The following is a 23,717-nucleotide window of genomic DNA, read 5'->3' on the forward strand; positions in this document are numbered from 1 at the left end:
TGTTATGTACAGTGGTGCCCCGCTAGACGAATGCCTCGCTAGACGAAAAACTCGCTAGACGAACAGCATTCGCTAGCGGAAGGCTGCCCCGCAAGATGAAAAAGTCTATGGGGCTGCCTCGCAAGACGAATTTTTTTTCATCGCGAAAAGTAGCGGTTTGCATTGGTGCTTTGCTAGACGAATAATTCGCTCTACGAAGACACTCGCAGAACGAATTATTTTCGTATAGCGAGGCACCACTGTACTGAGTTGAATAGGATCCAAAATGCAGCAGTCTGACTGGTCCCAGAACAATAGGATTGAGATTGCAGCAGTCTGATTGGTCCCAGAACAATAGGATTGAGATTGCAGCAGTCTGATTGGTCCCAGAACAATAGGATTGAGATTGCAGCAGTCTGATTGGTCCGCAGGAGCCACCCAATCCAGCTCCAGGTGGAAGCGAATCCGCACTCCGATTGGCATACAGGAGTATCCCGGAATTAGCCAATCACGTGGGGCCCATTGTGTAAACAGTGTATATAAAGCAAACGTTTTGGGGGAACTGCATTCCTCACTACTATGAGCTGAATAAAGAGCATGAAAGTCACACTTGACTCCGAGTATATTTCACTTTCCCCGATTAGTAAAGAGGGTGTCCCGTGGGTGTATGTGGTTGGGTCCTAAAAACAGAAAGGCATGGAGTTGGGGGAGATCCAACTGGTGACAAGAGGGACCCTCAAGGAACATTTGAGAATCCTTTAAAAGGAAGACCTTCCCCACTCCAAGCCTCCAGAAGTGGCAGCTGCTTGGGATAAGCACCTACAGATCTGCATGATGCTGTGAGCGAATGTGAGCAGCAGAAAGCCTGCAGGCAAAATTCCCCACTTGCCAGACTTGGGCCTTGGGCTGAAGGGAAACAAGATTATATGCTTTTTATACTTGGCACCGGCAATCCTATCTGTTGATCCCAGTTCCTGAAACCCCCCTGCCGTTCTTAAGACACCTTTTTGGCTTGCAGCCTTCCCGGCTATTTTGATGTGCAGCATTTGCCTGGCCGTCTATAAAGGAACTGATTCTTGATGATTTATTCAAAGAGGCGAGGGATGGGGGTGGGGAAATGAACACAAAATAAAGGAGTTGTTCTGAAGTGTCACCGTGTAATAAAATGTCCTTTAGGGAGTACTAATGAGCCTAGCCACACACAGCTGGAGGCAAGTGTTAAATAAGGACAGATCTATATACAGCCAAAGGAATCTGACATGAAACAGACCTGTGCTTTCTTTCAAGCTGACACAAATGCTGCCAAGCCACAGTTAGCAGAATCTTACCGCTGGGTAGCTAATAATATTTATTATCAGCACTTTTAAAGAGCGCAGCTCGGCTTGCAAGCCTCAGTTGCACGGAGGGTGCAATCCTATACCCACTTACCTGGGGAGGAAGCCGCGTTGAACCCAATGGTTCTGAACAGATACCTGTAGTTTTATACTGCTAGGATTCTGTCCATCTAAGACTCAAATGAATTGGATAGCCGGATTCTCCACCCAACTGCATCCATTATTTTTCACCTACCCCCCCCAAGTCAATTCTGCCTCAATGAAATTTTATTTTTTGCTTACTAATAGAACAAGTCTAACCATGTCTCCTCGGAATTAAGGCTATTGAATTCCATGGGGCTTACTCCCAGGGAAGCAGTGTTAGGGTTTTCCTTACTCGATGCCCAATAGCTACCAGCCTCTGGGTGTTATATAGAAAAAAATGCATATAAACAGTAAAACACAAAACCAACTACAGATATAAAAGGAGCATTAAAGAATTATAAAGTAGAGCTTAAGACCACATCAACCAACACGACGACTGAGATGACCATAAATGACAAACATTTTTATTTTTTATACACCGCCCTTCTTCAAGAGATTCTGGGGCAGTTCACAGACTAAAATACAAGATTAAAACATAAGTAAATAATTAAGCCCAAACAACAAAACCATAACCCCCCTGGTTATTGGCTGGTGATCTTCATCCTTTTTTGGTTGTATTGTAAGTCTTTTTGGATTGCCATGGGCAAGATAAATAACTATTTTTTTTTTTTAGAAATAATAATTTTTTAAAAAAATAATTCTCCCTGCCCCCCCTTTGCCAACTTTCAGAAGTGGGCAAGGCCACCTACCTGTCAATCACCTGACATCATGATGACATCATGTGACTGACAAGTGGGCAGTTCAGTCCCATCTCATGAAAGTTGACATGTGGAGTGGGGGGGAGGGGAGGGTCTGCTTTGACAGCACATTCCCAGTAGGATTGCACCCCATACCCAACCCACCAGCTCTTAAGAGTGCTTTAACGGTCAGTCCAGGGAACTAAGGGAATTGAAGCTCTGTTAGGGGAGCAGGGGGTCTCCTAACAAACCTCAGCAGCCTTAAATTACAGTTCCCAACCAACCATAGACGCATGGCAAATGAAGATGATGGACTTTATGGGACTTGCTGAACTGACGGGGAGACTGCGCGGCCGGACAGAAGATGCGGTGGAAGAAGATTGGAAGAAATTCAAAGCTTATTTGAAAGAAAATATTGCAATATATAGAATTATGGACTCGTAGAGGAGGAGTTATAGACTTACAGCATGAAGGTTGATTTTAGTATAGAATTTTTCTTTTGTTTTTTTATGGTGAAGTAATAATATAGGTCAATAATAGCTAAATTGGTAATTATTATTAATATGTTAAGTATGATGGTAAACCAAACTGCTAATGATGATTTAACAATGAAAATCAGATGGGAAGGACCGAGGGAAGCCTCTCCTGGTATGTCCCATGTAGGACCTTAAGGTCCTCAAATAATAATCTTTTGGAGGTCCCGAGCAACAAAGATGCTAGGTTGGCCTCATCTAGGGCCAGGGCTTTCTCAGTATTGGCCCCGACTTGGTGGAACAGTCTATCACAAGAGACCAGGGCCCTGCGGGATTTGGCATCTTTCCGCAGGGCCTGCAAGACGGAGCTGTTCCACCTGGCCTTTGGGTTGGTTCCTGTTTGATACTTATGCTTCATTCTTTTATTGGTGGGTTATTTGAAAATGAGACTGCAGTTTTAATATTGAATTTTTAAATTTGTATTTTAATTTGTTATTTTAAATTGATTGTGTTATGTTTTTGCTGAATTTTAATTAGTGTTAGCCGCCCTGAGCCCGGTTTTTTTGCTGGGAAGGGCGGGGTATAAATAAAAACTTATTATTATTATTATTATTACACTGTTAAAGAAAGGTAGAGGAGAAAAAAGAATCTTTTTATGTTTTTTTAAGGCTTTTGTATGTATTTTATGTTTTTGTATGTTATACCTTTGTATGCTTATTTTGAAAAAGAAAAAATATTATTTGGAAAAAGAAAAAACAAATAAATTACAGTTCTCAAGATTATTGTGCAGGAACCATGGCTGTTTAAAATGGTATGATGCTGCTGTATGATGTATAGTGCAGATGAGGCCTTAGTTCGAAAGATGACAGACTTCTGAGAACCGTGGTTTCATTTTCCAGTGATCCCTCCTCCTCCTCCTCCTCCTTCTTCAGGAGAGCACATGTCCTGCTGATACTGTCTCGTTCTATTTGCCCTTTACATTTTGACACAGCAATGCGGTCCCTGTAGATGCACGTTTGAAATTCAGCTTGAGAATATTGGGGAAACTCGGCTTCTGTGCACCAAGCCCAGAGGCTTAGCAGCTGTAGCTCTGGGACACTCTCTGAGCCATCTTGTCTTCCTCTTCAAGCACATTCGCACACCGCTTTGGGCCTGATGATCACAGAGCATTTGCCATTCCGAATACCCTGCTCTTTAAGAACAGGTGACGCCGTCCCTCTCGCGTGCTTCCGCATCCTTGATATTCCCGAACATTAAATAAAAGCACTGATGCACAGCAGGTGCCTTAGGAAGTAAGCAAAAAATAAAAAATAAAATCCTATAAGGATCTGACAGATCTTTCCATTATGTGACCCTTTTGCATGCATTCTCCTCACGCGCCCATCCTGTTCTCTTTCTGCATTAAATTTGCAGGTTTCCCCAGGAAAAAAACCAGCACAAGGCTAAGAAGGGGGAAGATGGCAAAAAGTGAGGATGGTGGGACAGAGCCCCATTTGTCTTAACGGAATAGAATCTGCTGCACCCAAGATCTAGTCTGTTAGGTCTCTCAGTCATTTCCCATTGGATGCAGTCCACTTAGTTGCTCCCACTTAAGCTCACTTTCACAAATCATGCAAATCTCCCAGGAAACTGCATGCTACAGAACACCAAAAGCTCACTTCTTTAATGTGACTGAAATTTAGAACACCTGTTAGTCTGGAATAGGAGTTTTGTTAGTGGAGCGCAAAGGGAAATGCAAGGCAGAGCCATTTTTTATTAAAAAAAAATTGCATGCATATTTTTGCCGATCTAGATTTTACATGCAAATCAAGGACATAGGAACCACAGGAGCTAATTTAGTGGTCATCCGTGGAAACGACCTAAGGCTGCAACCCAGAGAAAATACAGAAGCACGTCTTGTGTAGCATGTTCCAGATCAGCCACCCCCAACATGGTGCCCTCCAAATGCTGCTGGACTTTTAACTTCCACCATCCCTGAGTGGATGGGTCGGGTCCAAAACGATCTGCAGAGCAGCAGGTTGGGGAATGCTGTTCTAGATTGACAAATCCGTCATGGTAGTGACGACTTTAAATAGGCCAAATTTGTCAGACGCATCTGACGAACAAGGGCATGCAGCTTTGAACTCTTCTGCAAAACAGGGGATGTGGTAGCCGTGGCTTCTCTCAGTCATTCCCCCTTTTATCTAACTTCCAGACACACTTACAGTAGGGTGCGTGTGGAGTCCTAATTGCTGCTGCAAGCAGGAGAGGAAGTCGGATGAAAGGGCTGGACTTGCTCATCTCGTGTTTCATTGAGGAGTTCAAAGGTACTAAGACATGTCTGCTCAGTTCCAACATGGAAACCATGTGGAGCCAGTGTGGTGTAGTGGCTAGAAGGGACATGGGTGGCGCTGTGGTCTAAACCACTGAGCCTCTTGGGCTTGCTGATCAGAAGGTCGGTGGTTTGAATCCCCACGATGATGGTGTGAGCACCTGTTGCTCTGCCCCAGCTCCTGCCAACCTAGCAGTTCGAAAGCACCCCAGTGCAAGTAGATAAATAGGTACCGCTGCGACAGGAAGGTAATCGGCATTTCCGTGCACTCTGGTTTTCATCACGGTGTCCTGTTGTGCCAGAAGCGGCTTAGTCATGCTGGCCACATGACCCAGAAAGCTGTCTGCGGACAAACGCCGGCTCCCTTCGCCTGAAGCGAGATGAGCGCCGTAACCCCATAGTCGCTTTTGACTGGACTTAACTGTCCAGGGGTCCTTTACCTTTACCTTAGTGGCTAGAATGTTGGATTAGGAACTGGGAGAACAGGGTTCAAATCCCCGCTCTGCTGTGATGTTCACTGACCAGCTGTCATCGGACCACAACTCCCATCATCCCTAGCTAGCAGGGATGTTCATTGTTCAGTGTTGTAGTCCAATAACAAGTTTGAGAAACACTAGACAGACCAATTGCCTGCCTCATTAAAATAAGGCAGCTTCCCGCATCCTTACCACGGGAGTTGCAGAGGCAACATCTGGGGTGCATCAGATCGGAGAAGGCTGGCTTGGACAACACACACACACACACACACACACACACACACACAGCGCTAGTGGAGATTAGTGGATCATTCTCTAATGTTGCTGGGAGCTAGGAAAGGCCAAGAGACTGCATGCCCACCTCCTGTTTGTGTGTTGGGGCACTCCCTGTCTGAAACATCTCCCTTTACACAGCTCTGGCTCAACCTGTCAGGTGCAACCAGAGACCTTCGCCCACTGTGCCATTCTGAAGCTGTCCAAGCATTTCCATGCTATACTCCCCCCCTCCATTTTCTTTCCATGACAGCCCTTGTTAGCTACAGTGGCTGTACTCCTAGCAAACCTCCCTGGAAGTTATGCTTGTCAGCTCTTTCATGTATGAAAACGTCTTTGTAGGCCCTGCTGCAAATCTATATAGAGCGAGCCTCTGTTTTGTGACATTTCACCAGCTGGAAGAAAAAGAAAGGCGGAGGCAGAGGGAAGCTTGGTGCTGCCTCTAAGCCAAGCCAAGCCAAGCTAAGCATAGCCTGGATAACCTTCGCCTGCAGTTACCCTCCTGTGACACCACGAGACAAAACCGACTCCGTTTGTTGGGGGGGGGGGGGGTTGTGGCTGGCGAATGTAGGCAATGTGCAACTCATGTGATTCTCACAGAGATGAAGTGAATATGATGAGTGTGCAGAGCCTGAGAGTGTTGCTGCCATTTGCATCTCGATGGGAAGAAGAAGAAGAAGAAGAAGAAGAAGAAGAAGAAGAAGAAGAAGAAGAAGAAGAAGAAGAATAAGAAGAATTTATTATTTATATGCTGCCCATCTTTCTGGGTTGCCCCGGCTACTCTGGGCTGCTTGCAGCAAATTAAAACAACAAATACAACAAAACATCAAACATTAACAACTTCCCTACATTTCTGCTTATTAATATGTCTTATGAGTTGACAGGTGGGACCTCCAACAAAATGTAGCTGTGTAAAATACAGTACCTCTTTGAAATTTTTTTTTAATCTTGTGGAAATTCTCTTGCTATTATGGTATTGACTTAAGGTATGATAACGGATAATGATATGGTCTTAAAATGAATGGTGAGGTAAAGGGGGGGAAGGATTTTAGGTAAATTTAATCTTAAATAGGTTGTTGTAATAGACTTGGAAAAAACAATGAAAGCTTAGAAATACAGTGAGTGTGGAGGATAGTTTAAAAAGAGGAAATAGATTTAAAAATTGGAAAAGTATTTTGTTAGAAATATTAGCAAATGTGAGAAGGAGAGGAAATAGTATGGGGATTATTGGCAATAACTGCAAATTAGGTTTAATTTGGGAGTCAACGGGTGGGAATTGGGGAAGTCCCAGGTGTCAAGATGATATGTGCATTGTAATGTGATTAAATTGGCAATTATAAGTGTTCACCCCAGTGAGAGGGGGGTTTATTTGGTATGCTCCTCTTGGTGAGAGAAAGGGGGGTTAGAAAATTTAATCATGTGTTATTGTAATTTGGTTGTAATTTGATCGTAATTGGAAAAAGTCTAACAAATATTATTTAAAAAAAAATACAGTACCTCTGATCAGAATACTCCATTACTCTTCCCTCCCAGTATTATTTTGCTCTTCCACCTCCCTTGCTTTCCTCGGTCAGCCAGACAGCCAGCATCCCACGACCTCTGGGCACACTAGTCCTCATTGAGATAATTATGAGCAGGAGCAGCTTCTACTGAATAAAGGCCCTTTGCTCAGAGCAAGAATCTTTCAATTACAGCACCCCGAACAAATGGCTGTCCAGCTTGAATACCTCCAGCTAAGGAGAGCCATCAGTTCTGGAGAGCAGTCAGTTCCATTGCTGAACAGCTTACCTAAGATTTTCCTTCAAATATTTTTAGCCAAAATTCCAGGTTCCCTGAAATTGCCAACCGTTCGTTCCAGTCCTGTCTTCTGGAGCAACAAGTAGCAGGTTGTCTCTTTCTTCCACAGAAGGGATGGGCAGAAGGCAGGCGGGAATCTCTGGGTATTTGGCAAAGGGTTTCTGTCTTCCAGCTAACAACAGCCTCAGCTAAGCCCGCTTGCTGAAAAAGAAGGCTTGGGGGGAAACCAGGAGTGGATTTCTTGTCTGGAAGGACTTTTGAGCTTGGTTCCTTCTGATGCCGATCACAATTTCCTGGGCTGTATGTGTGCTCAGAGGCACCCTGTCCCTTAACTTCCTAGCGTATGTTCACCCAGCAGAACTGGCATTTTGCACCTGACTCTGGCTGGTGGACCAGATCCCATGAAGTTGAACTCTGTTCTACAGGACAACCCTTTGGGTACTTGGAACACACTTTTCAGAAGCCAACAACCAGGTAAGCACCAGAATAGCTGCATGAAAATGAAACACAAGTGAGGCAGGCAGTGGAAGGGAAAATAAATATGGGAAGGAAAGAAGAATATTAGAATATTCTAGACATGGGCATAACAAATAGAACTCGAGATTTTGCGGCATTACAATTCTTGGGACACCGAGGTTGCAGACATGTTTAGTAACCCTTCCTATCTTAGGTCATAAGATTTGGTCATAAGAGGGACCTGGAGAAGACCAGCCCAAGTCATTTAGGCACCTGAGGCAAATCATAAAATGGCCCCCATCTCCCTGCTTGGGAAGAAGGGGTGAGTGAAGATCTTAATCAGGAATGGGGAGGGGGAACAAATACCTTCATTGCAATCTGCTGCCCTTGTGGATCCTGCCATCTGAAGCAGTCACCTCACCTTGTCCCATGGATGGGCCGGCTCTGGACCTAGGAATAAAGCTGTAATGTTGGAACTGGTCTGAGTTACTTTGCTCTTATTCTGAATTCAAACAATTGAAGTAGAAAACAGACTACAGACTTGCGGCATTTTTTAGCAGGAGGTGGGTGGGATGGCGATCGGTAGCATCTTTGGAAAACCTAATCGCATCCCAGCTGTTTTTGATAAAGGGTATTTACGGCTGCCTGAAATGGATGTGAAATGCTGCAGATTCCAGCAGAGTCAAGAGTTCAAGCTTTTGATCTCCACCTGAGCTGGAAAAAAAAACGTGTAGGAACTCTCAACAGCAAAGCCCACCAACCTTTCACCTGTGCATCTGCAGCATCTTTTCAGCACCGCGTCAAGCCAAGTTTGCTCTCCCCATGCTTCTGGGTTTACTGTGTTCACTCTTCAGCAGCCTGCATTGCTCTGCCTTCTGAAACAAAGTATGCTTCAGAGTTTGTCAACGCCAAACTGACCCATCTCACTTTAATAATCTCTATCCCAAACACAAGGGAGTTATTTGTGGTCTAAGTGGGCATTATTGTCTTGGAAGATGTTTAGTAAGGCCAGCTCTGGGGTGATTTCTAATACTTGCTTGGTTATTTTACATATTTCTCTTTCGGTTGTTGTCCAGAATAGTTGGATTTTGGGGAACTCCCACCACATATGGAGGTATGTGCCTGTGGAGGTACACCCTCTCCAGCATTTTGGTGAGGTTCCTGGGTGTATTAGCCATAACCAGACACTGGAGAGACCTGTCAGGAGTAAGCATGGGCCAATGGTACCAAATAGTATGGGAAACAGCCTTACTAGAAAAATTAACCAATAAGCTGAAACTGACATGGGGACAAGTAGAAGAAGACACCTTCACCCAGGTATGGCTCACCTTCATCGCACACACAGCCCAACAAGACAATGACAAAAATCCACCAACTGCATACAAATCAATATGGCTAACCTGATCCAAAACACTCACCCATCCCACTCACACATGAAAACAAAGACCACCACAGCCAAAATCAAATGAACAACCACACCCTATGCAAACCCCAACCTCTCACCACCAAAGGAACACAAGCGAACAACAGAGAACCTGCACAAGCAACGCTGACAACAAACCCTACATATATTAAGTAAAATAGAAACATCGTCACCCCACCCCATCCACCTCTTTCTCCCTTTTCTTCCTAATGTCTCAACAAATGAAACTGATTTGTAAAAATGTTACAAGGAAAAAATACGAGAGACATTGCACATACTTTTGTAAATCAAGAAAATCTTTAATAAAAAACATTTTAAAAAACCAAACGCAAGGGAGCAAGCAAGCAGACAGTGGTGACAGTGGCAAAAAGGCGGGCCTGCTAAAGGCGAGAGACAAATTGAGGAGATCTTTCACAAGCCTCCCAATCTGGAGACACTAACTGGGTCCCTGTACTGTATACTTTGGCTCACACAAATGGATTGTCCCAGGTTTTGGGGCACAGGTTTTGACTTTTCTGAGCCCTTGCATGATTTCATAGAAACATAGGTGCACTCCTGTGAAGACAAAGTCATAGAATCATAGAATTGTAGAGTTGGAAGGGACCCCGAGGGTCATCTTGTCCAACCCCTTGCAATGCAGGAATCTCAGCTAAAGCATCTGCGATAGATACCCCCCCCCCCCCGAGGGAGTCCATTCCACAGTCGAAAAGCTCATAACTATCCAAAAGTTCTTCCTGATGTTTAGTTGGAATTTCCTTCCTTGTAACTTGAAGCCAGTGAGAGCTGGACCATAAAGAAGGCTGATCGCTGAAGAATCGATGCTTTTGAATTATGGCGCTGGAGGAGACTCTTGAGAGTCCCATGGACTGCAAGAAGATCAAACCTATCCATTCTCAAAGAAATCAGCCCTGAGTGCTCACTAGAAGGACAGATCCTGAAGTTGAGGCTCCAGTACTTTGGCCACCTCATGAGAAGAGAAGACTCCCTAGAAAAGACCCTGATGTTGGGAAAGATGGAGGGCACAAGGAGAAGGGGACGACAGAGGATGAGATGGTTGGACAGTGTTCTCGAAGCTACTAACATGAGTTTGGCCAAACTGCGAGAGGCAGTGAAGGATAGACGTGCCTGGCGTGCTGTGGTCCATGGGGTCACGAAGAGTCGGACACGACTGAACGACTGAACAGCAACAACAACTTGAAGCCGTTGCCTCGAGTCCTACCCTCAAGAGCAGCAGAAAACAAGCTTGCTCCATATTCCACGTGACAGCCCTTTAGATATTTGAAGATGGCTATCCTATCTCCTCTCAGTCTCCTCTTTTTTTTCCAGGGTAAGCACACCCAGTTCCTTCCACCTTTTCCCCTAAGGCCTATTGTAAGACCAGAAGCTGCCCTTAGTCCTATGGGAAGCACATCCCTGCTTAGATTGTCAGGGAGTAATGGCGTGATAAAATAACAGTGGGAAGAATTTGTTTGCTTTTCCTACAGCTGAAACTTTCTATTTTGCACAGCAACCCTTTTCCTTCCCCGAATTTCTAACTGTGGAACCCTGTACATATTTACTCAGAAAGAAGCCACATTGAGTTCAATGGAAATTAATCCCAGGTAAGCACATATCGGATGTCTGAAGCCTAAACGGAATTGCAAAGGAACTGCTGCAGAACAGAGATGACTTTGCTGCATTTCACAGACAGGGGTAAGTGTTTCAGGTCCACCCCCTCCTCCTCTGTTTTTTCCTGCATTCCTTATAGATGAAAGGAGCTATCTGGTAAATTATTTAATACTTTTATAAAAATTAATAGACCTTGCTTCATAGATCTGAATTATTATTTCAATAAGCCCCAGCACGAAAGAGAGAGAAAGAGAGACAGAGAGAGATCCTGCCCTTGCAAATTCATTTCAACTTTTGGTTCGCGACATTCGCCCGCCTGAAAGCTCCAGTTTGGATGTCTGGAATGAACTCGAGTAGGGTTGAAGTTTGGGCCGGTTGCATAACTTATTTATTCCTTTAGATTAGGAGGTCGGGTGGGCGGGCAGTCGAGATTGGCAGGCCCCGAAAAGCTTTGTAAGGTTCTGCATCCTTCATAATTCATATGGTGATTCAATACAATTTGATACAATTGCTAAGTGACCCCCACCCACGCAGAAGTCATCGTTTATTGCAGATTTTAAAAGGCTCAAGCCACACAGTTTCTGATCCATGCACAGGCAGGAGATATTTGACTAACCAACTCTAATTTATCTCTCTGTTCACATGTAATTGGATTCTGGGCAGCTTGCATTCCGCAGTGATACAAGGTGAGGAGGTTTTTTGTTTTTTTTGTTTTTCAAATAAACCCCCTCACACATTTAATGGATATGTGAGAGGACATCATGAGAATGAGCCTGATGGCCATGCGCCTTGCAAACTAACATGCTCGCTGGCCTTGTCCCTACCAGCTATGGCTTTGGGGTTAGTGATGAGAAATTGGCCCCTGAGCCCCAGTTGCAGGCCCTGTCCAATAATAATAATAATTATTATTAAGGTTCCTCCAAAAGGGATGTGGGTAGTGGTGTGGTCCAAACCACTGAGTCTCTTGGGCTTGCCGATCAGAAGGTCAGCGGTTCGAATCCCCGCAATGATGGTGTGAGCTCCCGTTGCTCTGCCCCAGCTCCTGCCAACCTAGCAGTTCGAAAGCACACCAGTGCAAGTAGATAAATAGGTACTGCTGCGGCGGGAAGGTAAACGGCATTTCCATGTGCTCTGGTTTCCATCACGGTGTCCTGTTGTGCCAGAAGCAGTTTAGTCATGCTGGCCACATGACCCAGAAAGCTGTCTGTGGACAAACGCCGGCTCCCTCGGCCTGAAAGCGAGATGAGCGCCGCAACCCCGTAGTCGCCTTTGACTGGACTTAACCATCCAGGGGTCCTTTACCTATACCTTTTTACCTCCTCCAAAAGTAGAGGAGACCTTACAGGTGTGCGGCTGTATGCACACAGGGCCCCTTTCTCACTCATGTCAAATGTCCTGTTGTTGGGGGGCACGGTCAGGCGAGGCACAATCCTGCAACCCTCTCCGGGATTAGAGAGTGGGCATGCAAGGTTGAAGAAGGAACTAAATAGGGCAGGGGGATGTTGGTTTATGAAGCCTGACCGTGCCCTCTGCCCACTGGGTGGGAGAGCCCATGTGCCTCCCTGTAACCCCTCTCCTAGGAGAAGCCACACGAGGCTTTTCTAAAAGGGTGTGTGAGCGTGTTTGACAAATCCCCTCTCGCTTCTTGAGAAGCTTTATGCACAGGTGACATGAATTCAGGCCCAGAGGCATGTTCCTAACTGCATCGTACTGCTCATCTGGGCCATGTGGAACTGGCTGGATACATATTTTAATGCCAATGGGAATGTATATCCTCATTAGGGGCTACCGGTTGTGACAAGTTAATACCCTCTGCTGCAGCTGAATTGGACCGATGTGCTGCCAGCTTGAAGCTTGTAAGCACCTTCTCACTGGCAGGGGGAAGACGTATAATCTGATGCATCTTTTGCAAAGGCAAGTTCCCAGTCCTTTGAGGATTCTGCCTATGTGCAAAATTATGCTCACGAGTCATGCTCTCGGGGGAGGCATTCGCTGCGGTGATGTGTGATTTCCTCGCAAAATGGCAGTTTTGAGAGCTTGAGTTAGTCTGGGGGCCCCCACATGTGTTTCTGTTGGTTTTTTTTTTTTTTAAATGATTCTTTGTTCCAGGCAAATTGTTCCGTTCTCCTGCCGGCTGGTTTAATGTCCTGAAGTTGCTGTTTACAAAAAGCAAATGTTTCACTGTTAGCTAATCCAGCTTGTTTGCAGAAGCCCTTAAGGCTAATTTTAATTGCCAGTAAACGATTCTTAACTATATAAATTAGAGCAAGTCAAGGCTGAGAGCATTTTTGATATTTTGCACCATAACAAGGAGTTAGGAAACGAATTAGACTCAAATTGAAAGGGGGGAAAGTTTCCGTCTGAATTTGGGCAAATTTGAGACATCATCAAGTAAAGATAATCACTCTGCAGAATAACAATGAGGATCTAGTTTATCGCCTTTGCACGGAGAATTTTTAATATGCCATTAGCAGATCTGACTGCCTTGAATTTCAGAAGACAACTCAATAAGAAAGTTAATGAAGAAAAGGGAAATCAGCCAGACTTAAGTGCCTTTCGACAATGGAGCTAAAAAGTTATGTTTCAAGAATGTGGGATTCCCAGGCCTTCTTTCAGAGACCGTGTTTGTCCCTTTAAAACATGGGTGGAGAATCTGTGGCCTTTGAGATATTGTGGGATTGCGGCTTCCAGCTGCTCCGCACAGCATGGCCAATGACCAAGGATAATGGGAACTGTACTCCATTGACTTCTAGAGGGCCGCAGGTTCCCCTCTCTTAAAAACTCTGAGGCAGGAGAAGAAGACGGCGAAACTGTCAGGGACCAGGAGCAGGTGATGAAGTGGAAGACTTCAAAACAGAAGGGGTAGATCCCTCAGGGCCCAGACCAGAAGCACTGAAACCTATTGGGCCTGCAGGGCCAATGTCTCCACAGCCAGAGAATGTGGCATATTCAGAATAGAAGGCATCCTTGGATGACTCAGTGCCACCAAAAACTATCCTGCTCCAGTGTAGTAAGAGACTAATTGAGAGGGCTGGGCTTAGTGGTGTCTAGAGTCCACTGGGATTGGTAGGGTGTAAATGAGAGCCAGTGTGGTGTAGTGGTTAAGAGCGGTAGTCTCGGAATCTGGTGAACCGGGTTCGCGTCTCTGCTCCTCCACATGCAGCTGCTGGGTGACCTTGGGCTAGTCACACTTCTTTGAAGTCTCTCAGCCACACTCACCTCACAGTGTTTGTTGTGGGGGAGGAAGGGAAAGGAGAATGTTAGCTGCTTTGAGACTCTTTGGGTAGTGATATAGTGGGATATCAAATCCAAACTACTCTTCTTCTTCTTCTTCTTCTTCTTCTTCTTCTTCTTCTTCTTCTTCTTCTAGAAGGCCAATAGTAGGTGGAGCCAGAGATAATGGCGGGTGCAACCATAGCCAATGGCAGGCAAAGCAAAGTCTAGCTTGGTCCCCGTCGTCCTGTTTGCTGAGTTCTACAAGGGGAACAGCTGGACCAGTCTTTCTCAACCTCAGGTCTTCAGGTGTTCATGGACTATGACTCCCATCATCTCTGACTGCTAGTCCTGCTATCTGGAATGATGGGATGTCCAACAACATTTGGGGACCCAAGGTTGAGAAAGGCTGGCCCAGAGGAAGTGAGAGGAAGCTGACAGCCAGGACAACCCCCTGGATTGGTTGTAGATAAGAAAATTTGGTAGGTGAGGGTTGGCTGAGAGTAGACTGAGTTTGGCAGGACAGTCCTAATGAACTGGGTCCCTTAAAGCAAAGCTGCACCTTCCAGTACAGCCAGGGCTCAGAATTAGGAAGCAGCTGTGCTACTCCTGTGTAGGGCTGAGGCTCAGTTTGTTCATTGCTGAAGCATCACAGAAGTTGTGTATACAGAGCACTTCCTGACCCCTTTCTCTGTGTAGCCTTGACTTACTCTACTTTAGGCTTCCTCAACCTCGGCCCTCCGGATGTTTTGAGACTACAATTCCCATCATCCCTGACCACTGGTCCTGCTAGCTAGGGATCATGGGAGTTGTAGGCCAAAAACATCTGGGGGCCCGAGGTTGAGAAAGCCTGGTCTACTTGGTATCTAGCCTGAGTTCTGCCTCACCTCAACACAGAGCACATCAAAAGCCACGATTCTTCTGCCACTCCACTGACCCCATTACTCTACCTCAGCTCATGTCTGCTGTATCAAGCAGGATTCTGGTTTTGCTCCACAATAGGCTGGACACACTCGGTACACTTTGAGCATAAAACTAAGAAACGGCAGTTGATGAAGAATAAACGAAACAGGGCCTTGTCCTGGAGTTAAAAATCATTGCAACTGGAATTTGTTTCATACTTTAAACAACAAAAATAGAGGAAACCATTGTTTATTTTCGTCCTGGCCTGAGTCCTTGCAACCTTTCTATTGGACTACATCTTTTACCAAGTGTCTTTGAACAGTTAAATGGACAGGTAACATCTCTAGGTGTCACCACTTGGCAACCTGCAAGGAGGTCTGCAGCTGCTCGGATTTGTACTGGGAGTTGTCTTAAACCAAAGTACCTTAGAGCTGCACCAGACATTACACTTTCCCCCTAAAACGAGGTAATAAGCATGTCGGAAAAATGTATATTATGGCAAAGCACGATGAATGGCGTGAGTCTATTTCATGGCCCAAGAACCCAGACTGAGCAGCTGCTACAAGGTAAACTCATATCCTACTTCGTACATTTTGGTAAGCACCTAATTTGTCCTACACAGGAAATTTCCATGTAGGAAAACTGTAATGGGCGAAGAGCTTTTTAAGCAGGATATTAATCATCCTTCTGGTGTGGCTATTCATTTGGAGCAGTTGTGTACATCACTGCATTTAAGTTCCATGCATACTTGGTTGCTCCCTCCTTTCAGGAGATTGCCAATCAATCATGTTGCAGAATCTGTGGCCATATGTGCCTGTCAGTTGCAGAAGATACAGCACAACTCAGTGATGGAACGGTAAAAAGTCCTTCCTGATGCTTCTCTGCTTGCTTTGCCTCTCTTGTGTTGCTTTTGGAAATGAGACAGGCGCTTGGTCCCAACTATCCAGTCTCAGCAGCTTGGAAAGTGGTGTGTGTGTGTGTGTGTGTGTGTGTGTGTGTGTGTGTGTGTGTGTAAGCTGATCTCAGACAACTGAGGAGGTAGAGGTGAAGTACATCTTGTAAGTAGTTTACTGCATGGGAAAGATGTTCTCCTAGAGACAGATATCATGAAAAGAGATGGGGATGGATCTGCAGGACCACGGACAGTTCCCAACAGCAGACCAATGAGTTCCTGCAAAGCCGGACAGAGCCCTTATATTCATACTGGCCTTCTTCCCTGCATCAGACTCCACCTCCTCAATGAGAAGTTGGAACTTTTAAAGGGATAGTATACCAGAATAGACACTCACACTTCACTATTATCTGGTGCCTTCCTGATGGAGCTGTTGCAAACCTTAACAATCTAAGCCAATGTTTCCCAAACTTAGGTCTACAGCTGCTTTTGGACTACAACTCCCATCATCCCTAGCTACCAGGACCAGTGGTCTGCAATGATGGGAGCAGTAGTCTGAAAACAGCTGGAGACACAAATTTTGGAAACCCTGATCTAAGCCAAGCTATATACAACTGATGTCACATAACATGCCAGGGGTAGGGCAGGTGGGCATGGTTGGAGAAACCAGACTTGTGGGGCAAATTAGGACCCGTGCCAGACCTAATTAGGCCTGTGGTGTGGAGGTTCCCCACTGCTGTTCCAGAGAAGAGGTGAGGGGACCATTTTTCAGGCTGTGGGCACCCACTTGCCAGTAGTGGACAAAGATAAAGGACCCCTGACAGCTAAGTCCAGTCGCGAGCGACTCTGGGGTTGCGGCACTCATCTTGCTTTACTGGCCAAGGGAGCCAACGTTTGTCCACAGACAGTTTTTCCAGGTCATGTGGCCAGCATGACTAAGCCGCTTCTGGCGAAACAGAGCAGCGCACGGAAACGCTGTTTACCTTCCCGCCACAGCGGTACCTATTTATCTACTTGCACTTTTAGGTGTGCTTTCGAACTGCTAGGTTGGCAGGAGCTGGGACCGAGCAACGGGAACTCACCCCATCGTGGGGATTCGAACCGCCGACCTTCCGATCGGCAAGCCCAAGAGGCTCAGTGGCTTAGACCACAGCGCCACCTGTGTCCCAGTAGTGGATAAGGCCAGAGCCAAAAGAGGGTGAAGCAATAAATACACATACCTACACATCTCTCTTTATCCTCCATCCAGGAAGCCAAGAAGCATGATCAGAGTTCAAAGACAAATTCCAGCCAGGCAGAAACAGGGGGTGTGAAGTATCAGTGAGGGGTGTGGCCTGGGGCAAATTCCAATGGCCAACCAGAGACCCCTGGAGGGCCACATTTGGTCCCCTGGGCTTGAGGTTTGCTTGAAGCTTTGCACCACAAATGGCTATAGAACAAGTGCTGTTTATAAAATAGGATTGATGGGAGCCCCAGAAGTGCTGAAAGATCATCTGAGTCCCAGAGCCTCTCCTGACTACCAGGCTACCAGTTACTTGTGGATTAACTCTAGTGTCTTGATTGAGCTATTGTGGAGATAAAGTCAATATTGCCTGGACTTCTGGCGAGGCTCTTGGAGAATCCCTACCAGCTCCCTGTCTGACTCCCTGAGCAAATGCTTGAAAAATCCAGCCCACTTCTAGCTATCTAAAGACACACCTTTTTAAAAAAAGCATCACCGAATTGAGCCATTGCTATTTAGATTTCTGTGGGGATAGCAGTTATACCCCTGGCTCAGAACTTCATGCTGGCTGCCCACTGAAGAAGCAGCAGCTTATACAGGCTCTGCCTCCTTCTGCAAATCATCCTGCGAACCAGCAGCATCAGACACAGGCAATGTGTGCTTTTCTTAGCTCCATTGCAGAAGAGATTAAGGGCTGAAAGGAGCAATAGGGATGGCTGTCAGCTGATCTCTCTGTAATGAAGATAGTGGTAGCCAAGGTGTCTGAGCTAGCTACCAAAGTGATAGCGTCTGAGGGACAGTTTTCAGTGGAGGAAAGCTGCTTTGGAAAACACACCAACTGACCTGATTTGTTTGCAGAAATCCGCTCCACTTACCTGTGGGGAGGAGTTGCAGTGGACCATGTGGCCGCCCTCTCACTTCCGGGTGGGGGGGGACTTTTTCCCTCACCGCCTGGAGGATTCCCAGTTGCGTAAGCAAACAGCCGGCCAATTGGCCGGCTGGGGGGCGTGGCTAGCACCCACTTTAAAAGAGAGGCCCAAGCTGGAGGGCTTCCTTTCGGCTCGCTTCCTCAATCTCCCACCCTCCCTCCCTCCCTACTTGCAGGTTTCTTTCAATGGCCTTGCTCTGGACTTTGGTTGGTCGCCTGCCCTTGTCAGGGGCCTGATAGGAATTTTTCCACTTGGCAGATTGGCTTGGCCATGTGGTTTTTGTCTACCACTTAGCAACTGTCACGACTTTGTAAGGTGTTGTGGTTAGGCATTGGGTGACCTTAGGATGGGGGAGGGGAGGCCTGGCCATCGCCTGCCCCTCCAAGCTTAAGGGTATTCCGTTAAAGGAATCCGGGGGTGTGGATCTTGTCCGAAGCCCGGGGTGGGGCTAGGGCCATGCCACGACCCCTTGGGAACCCAGGGGGAGCTCGAGTTGGTCTGAATTGACGGAGCTCCCCCTACCAGTGGTTTACCCTTACTTGACTTCCTGCTCTGCGGGCAGGAGTCAGATATAGTCAGGTCCACTCAATGCCTAAGCCAATACCGCTCACATTCTGTAACCAATAAAGTTGTGGCCAAATTTTGCCCAATAACATTAGCCTTATATCCTGTGTCCTTGTATTTTATTTCATCCTTGAGGGGGCGGTCGCGGGGTCTCGGCACTCAAATGTCTATACTGCCAACATGAAAACAACGACAACAAATATCAGGATGGTGAGCAGCATAAAATCAACAATGGCATTGCATTCACAGAACAAATACAAAACACACCAGTTTAGCAGAGGTAGTCCCAAATGATTGACATCTCTCCCTAATTTGCCTTTTGTTTTTGCTTAGGGATGCCCTGCGGGAGCATTCCTCAGTCTAGATGTTTTGGACCACATTTCCCATCATCTCTGGCCCTTAGCTGACTGGTTCCGATGAGAACTGTAGTTCAAAACATCGGGAGGGTGCCAGTTTGGGGAAGGTTACCCGAACATTGCTTGGTTTCAGTTGCCTCCCCAAAGTCTTTACAAATTATATCTCCCATGTGGGTCTGCCTATTAGGGGTGGACACACCTTTTCTTCAGTGCAAATGCATGTAGATATGTGCGCATGACCACAAAGGCATTTTTTGGGCAGCCTTCCCCAACCTAGTGCCCTCCAGTTGTTGTTGAACTACAATCCCCATCAGCTCCAGGCAGGATGGCTGATTGTCAGGAATGATGGAAGGTTATTATTTAACATTCATTAAATTTCAAAAACGCCCTTCGTCCGAAGATCATAGGGTGGCTTACGATATAGAGACACAGAAATATACAACACAGTAACAAATCGTAACGCATGACTCAAATTGATTAATTTTGCTGTTGGATATATTTCAACAATCCCAAAGTTTGAGAGTCTGTAGTGCGACGAACCTCCCTGCCAACTACCCCGCTGTTACTAAGTGTATTACTTCTGAGGTGTTCCGGGTCACTTTTTCTATTCACCCCACCTTGATCCTTGAGGTCCATCTGTGTTTTTAATCCCCTTTTATTATAACTAGGGATAACTTAGTAATGGGGTTCTCTTGTCCAGCTGTCGTGGCCTGTTATATACATATATATTTTGCTCTTGGCTCCTGGGTTAAGAATACCTCCCAGCTGTCAGTTCTGGGTCTCTCTCTCATTAGATCCCCCCACTGCATCAGTTAGCTAAACCCTTGTAGCAACTGTGTAGCCTTACCAAGGTTTCTGCCCTTTTGCCCCTCCTGAGTGAAACTCCAAGACACAAACTAACACTCTGAAGGTCAGTTTTGTCATTTCCCTGAGTTCACCTCCTCATGAGCATCCATATATCGCTGGACCAAATAAATGCCTCTTTTCTCTTGGCTCAACAAAAACAAGTCTTTATTTATTTCAGAACATCATGTTTCACGTATTTCAATAGTTCATCAGCTTAGTTACATCGAAAATATCAACTCTTTCAGTATAACCGACTAATCTTCATCCTATCCTAGCATAACCACCACTATCCTGGCCCCACACCCCTCTTCTTCCCTGTCTGCACACACACCCTCCCTCTTCTCAACTGCCAAAACGGGCCGTTCCCTCCTTTTAAACTGGGGATCGCCCCACCCCCAAAGGATGAACTGTCCGTCAAAAAATGAAGGTGGCTTAAACCTTTCGGTGCTGGGCTGTCATACCTCCTCCATCTTAGGGCCAATCCGTCACAGTAGCACAGATAAGAAATTTGTTATTTCTTCTGGTTGGGTTTCCCCAGCTACTCTGGGCAGCTTCCAGGAAAATATAGAAACAAAAAAATGTCAAGCATTAAAAACTTCCCATGATCTGCCATGGAACAAACCCACTGAAGAAGGTAACAGTGGTTACCCAGACCTCGTTGCTGGTTGCAAAGGGGCTCCCATGACAATGCAAATTTCAGGGCCCCCAAAATGTAGGTCCACCTCTGCCGTCAGTGCCCTCCTTCCCAGTTTTGTGTAAGAGAAGAGGAGTGGGCTGGGTCTTGTTTCATTGAGCATGCAGCTTCTGCAAATGTAGATTGAGGGCCACAGGCCCTGTCCATGGCCTAGAGACCCCTGTATTGGAGGCTATATGTGTGCCTTGAGGGTGTAGCAAAATATATTCTGGACCAGATTTCTGGTACTGTTTTGCTATTTCAGGGCTATGCTTTCCCCATAAATGAAAAAATAGCGAAAAAACAGAAAGACAATCACGGGATGCAAATAACCGAGGAAAAAAAGTATCAAATACTCAGCCGTGACTAATCCCTAAAATGAGGTAAAGGTATAATAAAGAGATAAAGAAATAACTCAAACTTAACTGAACTCAACTCCAAAAAATGGGGTGAGGGTCCCCAAACAGCTTGGTGAAATTAGACAAAAATATATATATACTACTCAAATGAAAACCCTCATAACTGAGGGTTTCACCAAGCTGTTTGGGGACCCTCACCCCATTTTTTGGAGTTGAGTTCAGTTAAGTTTGAGTTATTTCTTTATCTCTTTATTATACCTTTACCTCGTTTTAGGGATTAGTCACGGCTGAGTATTTGATACTTTCCCCCCTTGGTTTCCCCATAAATGAAAGCAGACAGGAAGGACAGATGAATATATAATGCTGCCGTGTTTATTGTAGCAAATCATTATTCAGCGTCGGCACCCGAAACAAATGCTGAGCTTTGATTGTTATCGAGGTTTGTTTAGCAATCTCCAGGATGAACAAATAGTAGTTCTGATTTCATGCAGGAACTACAGTGTGGGGCAAAATCTTTCATTCATGCTCCTTTGAGTCACAGAACTGAGTCATGTAACCTTCCCTCTATTTCCAGCTCTCAGTGTGTGTGGGGGGAGTGCCATTGTTTTTGCAGCCCAAATGCCACCACTAACAAACAAGAGGGGCCGAGAGGATCTTCAAGGTTTGAAGAATGTCTCGGTCAGGACGAGATGTGTTGGGTGGCCATGGCATGCCCTCTTAAGTTTTCAGAGGGGACAGAAAACCAGACAGAATGGGGGAACAGAACAAAGTTCCTGGCGCCCTGAAAAAGGGAGCATTCCATGCTGCAACATTTTATTGCAGTTCCCACTTCTTTATGGATTATTTGTGTTTATTTCTCTCTCTCTCTCTCTCATGCTTTTGGCTTTGGCTATTGCAAGGGAAAACACGGCTGGATCCCATCAGAGGTGGCAAATCCTATTGTTTTGACTTTACAGCTGGCATGAATTGCGGGTGGCATTTATGCCATTGCAAAAGCTGCCTTGAGTAACTGAGCATTAGGAATGGTATCAAAGCTTGCCTACTTCTACGCCTTCTTAAGCTGTTTGACACGCTAGCTTTGGAGCGAGAAAAGTCTCCCCCCCCCAAAAAAAAAGTCTTAAAAGCAAGCTGATCTCATAAAAAAAGTAGCAGAAAAGATTAATCCCACTTCAAAACACAAATAAGACCCAAGTAAATAACCATGCTAAGCTTGGGAGACTTCACTAACGAAAGGAATAGACCTTGCCCCTCTTAAGGACTGCTAATCCTAAAATATGTGGAATTTGGAAGCAAATTGGCAGCAAAGGATGTTTGTTAGCGCTCACCCTCATCAAAGAGAAATACCTTGGCGCAGCTCCAGCCTATTTCATAGCTTATTTAAGCACAACCTCTCATTAGCACGTGTCATTACAGACACGAAGACAAAATATCAAATGCAAAGTAAATATAGAAACTCTCCACGGAACATTTGCCTCTGGCAAAACCGAAAGTTCTTTTGTGGGTGGGCAGGGAAACTTTGAACGAAGAAGCAGGGTGGGGGGTGGATGGGTAGACTTTAGGCTTGTGGGAACAGCAATTTATTTATTTATTTTATCAGAACCTGGGTGTTCAGCAAATGAAACCTGTCGCAAAATAGTGGCTCGGGAAGGAGGGTATATTTTAAGAATTAAGGGCAGCGTACTTCTGGGCAGATAGTCAGCCCATGGTTAATCTATCTACCTGTCAGGTTTTCTTCCATGCATTTTGTCTCAGGTGTACCTGGTATTCTCCCATGCTTTCTTTCTTTCTTTCAGCAGCCTAATTCATACCCTCCGACATTTCTGTAATGAAAATAGGGATGTCCTAATACATGGTGAAAGTAGTACTGGTAGTAGTACAGTAGTAGTAGTGGTAGTAGTAGTAGTAGTAGTAGTAATTTTATTATTTATATCCTGCCTACCTGACTGGTTGCCCCAGCCACTCTGGGTGGCTTCTAACATTTTATTTTGTATTATTATTATTATTATTATTATTATTATTATTATTATTATTAACTCCCCTGTACAGGGCTGCCTCCAGATGTCTTCTAAAGATTGTATAGTTCCTTGTCTCCTTGCCCGGGGGTACACATAACTCCATACCCTCCAACATTTCTCCGATGAAAAATAGGGATGTTCTAAGGAAAAGCAGGACATTCTGGGATCAAATCAGAATCTGGGATGGCTTCCGTAAATCCGGGACTGTCCCTGGTAAATAGGGACACTTGGAGGATCTTCAAATTTAGCGCAACGAGGAAGTAATTGTTATAAGAATTCTAAAGTGTCACGAATAAAATGTGTTTATAAGTGCACAAGGTAAACACACATACACCAAGGGTGGATCTACACACAGGGAAAAAACCGCTATAAATAAGTCAGAAATTAAATTGTTATAACAAAAGGGGGGGGAACCACTGTGGAAAACCAAAATGGTCAAAGGCCTGGAAACAATGCCTTATATGAGGAATGGCTTAGGGAGCTGGGTATGTTTAGCCTGGAGAAGAGAAGGTTAAGGGGTGATATGATAGCCATGTTCAAATATATAAAAGGATGTGATATAGAGGAGGGTGAAAGGTTGTTTTCTGCTGCTCCAGAGAAGCGGACACGGGGCAATGGATTCAAACTACAAGAAAGAAGATTCCACCTAAACATTAGGAAGAACTTTCTGACAGTGAGAGCTGCTCGGCAGTGGAATTTGCTGCCAAGGAGTGTGGCGGAGTCTCCTTCTTTGGAGGTCTTTAAGCGAAGGTTGAACAGCCATCTGTCAGGAATGCTTTGATGGTGTTTCCTGC

The sequence above is a fragment of the Lacerta agilis genome, chromosome 3 (assembly GCF_009819535.1).
Source record: "Lacerta agilis isolate rLacAgi1 chromosome 3, rLacAgi1.pri, whole genome shotgun sequence".
Taxonomy (NCBI): domain Eukaryota; kingdom Metazoa; phylum Chordata; class Lepidosauria; order Squamata; family Lacertidae; genus Lacerta; species Lacerta agilis.